At 40.8% G+C, this 6,328-nt stretch overlaps 1 non-coding gene across 1 annotated transcript; it reads right to left on the bottom strand.

Moving 5' to 3' along the window:
• Positions 1 to 5,112: 5,112 nt before the first annotated feature.
• Positions 5,113 to 5,194, bottom strand: TRNAS-GCU (transfer RNA serine (anticodon GCU)). The gene has a single exon. It is a non-coding gene; the product is annotated as a tRNA-Ser (tRNA).
• Positions 5,195 to 6,328: the final 1,134 nt, after the last annotated feature.

A 6,328-nucleotide genomic window follows, 5' to 3' on the forward strand; every position in this document is an offset into this window, starting at 1 on the left:
TCAAATCCTTTCTCCTTTTTGAATAATGATCTGGTATAAATTAACTGTTGAGCACATTAAGCTATTTTGTTGTAGGCTACGTTTATATATATATATATATATATATATATATATATATATATATATATATATATATATATATATATATATATATATATATATATGTATATATATATATGTATATATATATATGTATATATATATATATGTATATATATATATATGTATATATATATATATATATATATATATATATATATATATATGTATATATATATATATATATATATATATATATATATATATATATATATATATATATATATATATATATATATATATATATATATATATAATCCTCTACCGGTCAAACCGGTCGGAATCTATAGGTTTGCGCGGTTTCTTCAGTACGTCGGTACGTCCGTCAGTCCGTCTGCAATTTCGTGTCCGCTCTGTAACTTGCAGATGCAGGGACAAATTTTGATATAACTTCACACAATTTTTCCTATACCATGACGGTGTGTCGTGCTCAACAGCCAGCCATCTACTGCCAAGGTAAATTACATATAGCCTATATGGTTATCATCCGGTAGGGGACCTGAGTCACTTGTTTCCTTCTGTATTTCCGTGATATAATCTTACAGTGCTATCTTCCGTCGTTTGTGTCTGCACTACTGCGTACTGAAGTGTTAATATACAGGTACAACTGATTTTTTTTTCTCTCTTTTATCCTTACATGTAATGGTTTCATAGTGGCTGTTGAAGTCGCCAAACTTTAGCTAGTTTCTTAATCCTCTGACCGTCTAGTGTTTGGAATTATGCGAGTTCGATCCCAGGCTACGGAACAGTTTTTAACTTGGATTTATTAAAACAGATTGCTTTGATCATTAAAAAAAGCCAGCGACATTTTAAAAAGACGCCTCCACTAATCTAATGCCAGTGAACCGGTTCTGTATGAGACAGTGCTAGCGTATATTCAATGCGGATGGTAGGTAGTAGTGTCGAAGTGGTGATGTATGCATGTGTGAAGCACGTAGGAGGACTGTTGGGCCTAAGGGAATGGACTGTTAAACCCATGCCTAGAGAAGAAATAAAAGTCAGAGGAAGTTTCCAAGTGATGAGCAAAATCGTCTGGCTTTGGCGAGAGTAAAATATATCAGTCATGGAGCAGGATTTGTGTTTACATTGGGAGACCATTCATCATGGCAGCATGTGTACTTCTGTTCACTTGATGGCAGCTCTCACTGTGTCAGGATCTTGCGCCGTTTCCCGTCTCAGTTCCCCGTCCCTTAGGTTTCCACTCATTACGTGGCTGTACAATCTTTGACTACCAGCAGTATGTTATTATTCATTTCGTCCCGTCAGACATGCTCGGACACCTGCTGTAATTTACCTAAGTGCTACCTGAAAGCCATGTCACCACTGGATAGCCTCTAGCCATATCTCAAGGTCTTATATAATAATGGACAACTTATTATACCCTAAGCAGTTAGCCATAAACCACTGCATTGTGATGCACTAACTTTCCCGGACCCCCCCCCCCCCCATTTTTACCCGTTCCCGCCTCGGAGGGGCTTGGGGACGGGTATTATTTTCACTTGGTTTACCTGTTTGATTGTTTGTCTGTCTGTCTGTGAACAACTTTACGCTAAAACTACTGGTGTGATTTAGACTAAAATCACAGGGATGATGGGCTATGACCTTCTGGTCACCTGATTATAGATTGCGCCAAACTGAGCCAAGACCCAGGCTGTAGGCCCCCCAGAAATGTAAGAAAAATTTCAAAATGAAATGGTTTTTTCGCCGTAACTCCTTACAAATTCTTCATATCGACATGAAGTTAAAGCCTAAGGATACAGCTTTCAAATCTGCATCCTATGATATGCCTCATTACATCTTGGGGGTCACCTCTCAGTTAGCGGTAGGGGGGTCAATGTCAGGTGAGTCGGGCCAAAAATATCAAATGGACATAAAATCGTCAATTTTCACCCAATTTACTCGAAATTTGATATGTGACATCTTTGACTAGATATCGTGTTGTTTTTATACATCACTAAAATGACTGCCGGGGAAGGGTTGGCTGTGCGTTGGCACCGCTTCTTGTATTTATTAATATATTTTTCTGTCAGACACTTTTATTTGGCAGATGAGAGAGAAAGTTTTCGATTTTTGCAAGTAAATATAATCTTCATTTGTCTCTTCATTATCAAATTTCCTCTGAGCTTATAAAAATAATATTTGGAAACAGTAATAATACTATGATCACGCCGTCCTCGGGCGGAAGGGGTGGTAGCCTCAAAATCTACTGCACCGGCTGTTATATTCGTATCAGATAGTCATAAACCATTACCTCATTGGCACGTATTTTACTGGACCCTACCTGACAGCTACAGCAGTCTTCCTAGCAGTTCTTTACCTGTTTAATGTGTTCATTATTCCCTAACACCTTGTATCGGATGACATTTTTCTTTTAGTTTACTTTTGCTGCCAGCAGACGATAATACTCAGCTTGGAAGAGTCCCTTGGTAGTGAAGAGGTTAGTGAAGGTTATATTATGTTATCTGTTCAGGGTGAAAAAGTCACTACTAAGCTGTGTAAAATTGTGTAGAGAGAACAGGAGTAAAATAAAAGTCACTGTGTTGAAAGGGTTAATGTGCTTGAGTGTTACTGATCTCTTCAGTGTGAGGTAGTAGTAAGAATATCGGGTAAAAGACGTCCTTATAGTACAGAGGTTAACCTTGTAATATAGCCCCAGGACCCACCACTTGTACCGTAATCTTCCTAAATTATACAACCCTCTCACTGGCCCTTAAAACCCGTAAAGCCAGGGCTGACTTAGGCCAGTGAGTTGCTTTCTTGTTTGTATACCTCACACGCCGTGGGTTTTGTGGGATGGGCTAAAACTCAGCATTTATTATCCACGTTTTCTACACTGTAGCTCTTACATCAACTTCTCCGCCGTATCTCTCCTTTTCTCCTTCTACAGATCGTATTCTCTTTTTATATTTAATTATGGAATGAAGTAACGACATCAGCATATACGGTGTCACCCTTAACATTTTTTATTTGTTTTTCTGTGTAGCTGTATTAATGGCGATTTCTCCAGTGTTCATCCGATTTCATAACAGCGTCGCAACAGAACAAGTAAAAAAGCAACGGGTGCTGATAATTTTGTTCTACTTGTTGTTCTTACTGTTATTAGTCTCAATCTAGGATGGAACCTGAGCCTCTTTTCCCCACAATTAAATTACCTCTTTTGGGGAAGTGTGGCCTCATCCTGGGGAGAGTTGTAAGTCTTTACCACACCCATACCATCCAGTGTATAACACCCATCAATTAGTGTACAGGCTAATCCCACCCTGCCTCCACCCACCACTACTCCAACCCCCCCCACGCACTACAACATCCATCACCACTTTTCTCCCGCACTGCCTTCACCCGCGACCACCCCAATGCCTCACACTCCTCTCTGCATACACATACGCAGTCCATTTTCTGCACTCTAGCGCTGGAATCGGAAGTGAAATCTCTTTCCCACCTACATCACCCGTCATAACGACATCTGTCGTCACAGGGTGTACTCCTCGCGCCGGCCCCACCACGATCCTAGCCCATCACCTGGACCCACTCCAGTCCTTCCACTTTATCCTGCCTCACTAGCTATTTTCTGGTGAAATATGCTTCACTCCTATAGACTTTACTGACTTAGGTGATGCCACATCTCACCACACAGCATCTTGCCATACCATACCATGACATATCATACCGTACCGTTCCGTACCACACCATACCGTACCGTACCGTACTGTACCACCCTCTCTCTCCACACCACACAAAATCACTTTCCCACACCTCCTATACCCAGGGCATTAGCCGAAGGGCCCAGACGCTGCCACGTTTTGTATTTTGTACTTTTTTTCCTTCCTACCTCCAAGTTTGTGAGATAAATCTGAATTGCACCTTACCGATCAATCAACATCACTCATCTTCACAATGTATAGCCAGTCATGGCTTACCACCCAACACTTCCCACCCATTCCCATCCCACCCATTTCCCTCTCAGCCATTTTTACTGTGATGTGATGCATATTTCAGTTAGTTATGGCAAGCAAAGTAGATGCTGACAAAACATCAAGTAAATGCTGGTACTCTACAATGCATAGGTGGAATTTTGAACTTTGACCCTACCCTATGACTATGACCTTTGTGACCATGAAAGGAACCTACTCTCTTTAAATCTAATTAGCCAAGCCCTTGGTTGGTCCTAAACCCTTCCACCAAGTTTGGTCCAGATCACATCAGAAATTTTTTAATTGCTATGTTCACACAAAAACACTTGGGTTAGACTTTGACTTTGCCCTGTGACTTTGACCTTATGAGTAATTGTTCTTAGAATCGACCCCCATCGTTCTTGCCTTCCTTAAGCCTTCCACATTTGGTCAAAATTGGATCAAAACTGTTGAAGTTGATTATTATTATTTTTTTTTTACTTGAAGGACGATTCATGTAAGGAGGGGACCATTGAAGGTTACGTTTCTTATCTCCATTACGATAAATGGCCACTAAGTTTATAATAATCATCTGGGGGTTGGTGGGCATAGTGAAGATCCATCACCACTAAATATGTCATGAGACGAGGATGCTAATAATTTTGAACTCACAAAATGCCAACAGTGGACATGTGGTGATACATCTGTTGTAAATGTGCTGGTGTCAGGAGCCACTAACAGCATATTGTGGCAGCTTGTTCTTTTCTCAGTGTTGGCTGTATTCTCGTTGGCCTTGGAAACTTCATATCAATTCTTCCTTTGCGATTTATTCTGCATATTTCGCCTCAGTATTCTTATGTGTTTATATTTCAGTTTGTGGTACCAACACTGTTTACATAAGTAACATATATAGATGATACAAAGGTGATGGACGCACAGTTTATCGGTGAGGAAGAAAGGTAACGATATTATTTATGTAATATGATCCGGCCAAGAGTCCTAAGCAGAGAAGTAATTTGTGCAATCAAGAAGCAGTTACTTTTCCCTCGGGCAGGTGGTGTGTTTTGCTTGAGTGGTTTTAAGTACAGCACAAATACTAAAATATAAAGGGGGAAATATCATACGACGAGGATGGGATTCGAACCCACGCAGGGAGACCCTATTGGATTAGCAGTCCAACGCCTTAACCTCTCGGCCACCTCGTCTGAGAAAAATGTTGCATTCAGTTTTCCGGCCGATCAGACTCCTGGACAAAGTTTGTTTTTCCTATTCACCCAGCAGTGCAACGGGAGATTTAAGTGCCAACTAATTCTTGCTCTCCGTATTCTAGGAGACGACTGAGACTTATCGCAAACTGATACTCTAGTGAGGCAGGTGGGAGGTGGGCACCATCCACTCATTTGATGCACTGCTACCTTCAGGTAACCACACTGAGTAACAAGCCAAATGTCAAATGTTTTCTTGTAATCCGAGAAACAGTTTACTACGTCAGATGGTGACCATGTAATCAAATGACGGCAGGTGGTCTAGTGTGTTAAGTTTAATCGGATGAGGGTCGTTAGGGCTTACTCAGAGAAATAAATAGGGTTTATTGTTTCCATAATGCCACTCAGGGGAGGACTGTGTTATTTGAGAGTCAGATAGATGCCGCCTGATTGATTGCTTGAGCCAGTGACTGAAGAGACTCATTTAGGATTGGTGTGCCGGGGTGTGAGAGATTGGCAGAGGCACGAGGAAAGCCTAAGAGCTTATAATAGGGGTTGGCTGTATTTAATATCCATTTGTACGGGTGTCCAAAATGTACCTTTTCTAAAGCTAACCAAATACATAAGAACCCAAGTGAACAAGGTAATTACAGAATCAGAAAGAAGAGGTATGTCGAAGGGGGTAGAAGAGGTGTTGGCAGTTTTCTCTATCAGTTTGTTTAAGGCCTACTGCAGGCAGACAGGTGTCCAAATTTACCATTCATTATGCCACTTAAGTACCAGTCAGACCATTGTAGAAATTAGGAAGTATGCTGGTACTGTTCTGTGTTTTGAATCAGTCCGTGTTAGGTCCAGAAGTGGTGAGACTGACAGCCAAAATTTACACTTCTTCATGCTGTCCAAGCACGAATCAGGATGACAGGAGGGATGGTGGATACGGTAAAAATTCTCATGGCATTCTGTACTTGTCCGTATGAAGTCCACTGCAGGGAGAGTGATAGTTGATTTTGCTCTTCCTCATGCTGGCCAAATACAAATTGGAAAGCTTTGAGCTTAGGAAGGATTCTGACTTTTGTGTATTCAGTAACAGTCCATATAAGGTCCACTGTACGGTCAGTGGACTTGTATAAACAC

This window comes from Coenobita brevimanus, chromosome 114 (genome assembly GCF_032717465.1).
Source record: "Coenobita brevimanus isolate Jiangsu-jjx chromosome 114, ASM3271746v2, whole genome shotgun sequence".
NCBI lineage: Eukaryota > Metazoa > Arthropoda > Malacostraca > Decapoda > Coenobitidae > Coenobita > Coenobita brevimanus.